Below are 2189 nucleotides of genomic sequence, written 5' to 3'. Positions count from 1 at the left end.
TAACTTTTGAATAATATGTTCTTTAATAAAGAACAAGTATGATAATTAGGGTTGTGGAGTTCTATGGTTTACTAGGTTTCCAATTAATTTCTAGAGTAAGTATTAGATGGATCTCAACAAAGTTGGATTCATCAGCGTCTAGAGCTTGTATGGTTTAACTAAGCATAAGTATCTTAATCAATTAATTATACATGGGTGCTATCAAGGTTGGTTATATCTTACTGGTGATAGATAGCTAGGGTTTATAGGTCCTATTAGGCAAGGTTGATGATGACATCTTTACTTACTTCAAAAGAATAAATTTTGAAGAACATACTTCTTAAGTAATAAGAAGTATCTCAATTAGAGTTGAGGTTGTCTAGGGTTTACTATTGGATCCACTAAGTAAGGAATAGTTAGTTCCTAAATAAGATGGTTTATCAATCTTTAGTACTTGTAGGGTTTAGTGGAATATGGTTAGGTAATGCACAATATTTGGCATAGTTGCTATTGGATTTCATCACAATGGTGTGATGCTAAGCATGGATAATTAAGGTTGAGGTCTCTGAGAATAGGAACTAGGGTTTACATTTATAAGTGGCCCTATTTGATCTTTTAGGTTTTATTAGCATGAACACATGGAATACCAATTTATTATCAATATGGTTCCTATATTTAATGTGAACATGGGTATGCATTCAGCGGCTAATTATGGAGCTATAAGTGAAAATAAATTACCATGATCATATTTTATAACCTAGGGTTTAGGTTAGAAGCAATTTAGGGTTCACATAAAATAATAGGGTTAGGGTTTTAGTTCACAATGGAATTAGGGAGGGTTTCACATACAACTATGAACTTATAACTTTATTCATAATGGAACTAGGGTTTCCTATTTGTGGTGCAATTCTTAAGGTATTAACTTGATGATCAAATTTATGTTACTAATAACTTTGGATTAGGAAAATAAATAATGGATTAAGTATTTAATTATTTTTAAAGGATTAATAATTAAGACAATTATTATTGAGGGTTTAAATCCCTCTAATAAGGATTTAACAAGATAACAAATAAAGAAAATTAGTTTTAATGTTTTCTTTATTTTCTTACTCGTTTTTATTTAATTTTAGAAACTTTTCTTAATTATTGAATTTTAATTCAATTTAGAATTAAAAGAAAAGGCTTAATTAATACGTATTAAATAATTAAATTTTTATTTAAACTAAAAATTTCATATTATATTTTTATTGGATAGAGTTTACTTTTATAGAATTTGATATCTTATTTATGTTTTTATGAGTTAAAATGAATTTTCTAAATTCATTCAAAGTTGCAGATAATTTCTGGATTTAAATTTTAAAAGTAAAAAACTAGAGTTACCCGGTATAAATTTAACCCCACTCACTGACTAGTGGGCCAGGAGCCACGTTAGTCGCCACGCGGCCTTTGACCGAGTCAAAATCAGTGAGTCACCATAGGGGCTCTCCGCCGGTGGCAGTTGAGCACGGCGGCGACGCCAGAGGGCTCCCGCGGGTGCATCGATGGTCTGGGTGGATGCGTGGCCTCCTAGTGTACCTATAGGTAGCGGCGCCCCCTCGAAAAGGTCGCCGGAGTTGCTCCGGCAGGCTCTGACTGCGGCAGCGCACGATGGCGGACGATGCCAGCGAGCTACGGTGAACTCTAGGGCTAAATAAAGGGCTCGGGAGAAGCATTAGCTCACCCTCGTTGCGCAGAGATTCTTAGACGAGGCAGAGATGGCCGCATGGCGACTCCACGGTCGATGGAGACCGTGGCCGAGAGCGGAGAAGATGAGCTCGGTGAGGTCGCCTCGAGACGCTCCGGTTCAATTCCTCGCGCAGGTGGAGTAAGTCGAGCATGGCGGTGATGATGGCGTCCACGGCAAGGCCTGTGGCTTCCCCAATCGACAACGAGAGGTGACGGTCCGGGAGCTAGGGTTTCGTCCATTTTCGTCATTGAGGCAGAGAGGAAAAATTGAGAGCTAGAGTTTTATCCGTGGTACTTATACGGCTCCTCTCGGTCGTCGGTGCTCGTGGGAGTCGACACTGGTGGCCGGGACGTGGAGCTTCGTCGGCGTCGCGGTGTCGATCCCAGACGAGAGGAAGAAGACGCTTTGCTTCTTTGTCTTTATCCAGATGAAGGGGTACGGTGGGCTGGGCCAGGCTGCAATGAAGGGGTGCTGGGCTGTGGCG

Source organism: Lolium rigidum, chromosome 6 (assembly GCF_022539505.1).
Source record: "Lolium rigidum isolate FL_2022 chromosome 6, APGP_CSIRO_Lrig_0.1, whole genome shotgun sequence".
Lineage (NCBI taxonomy): Eukaryota > Viridiplantae > Streptophyta > Magnoliopsida > Poales > Poaceae > Lolium > Lolium rigidum.
The sequence above is the reverse complement of the archived record's forward strand: the minus strand, read 5'-3'. Positions refer to the sequence as shown.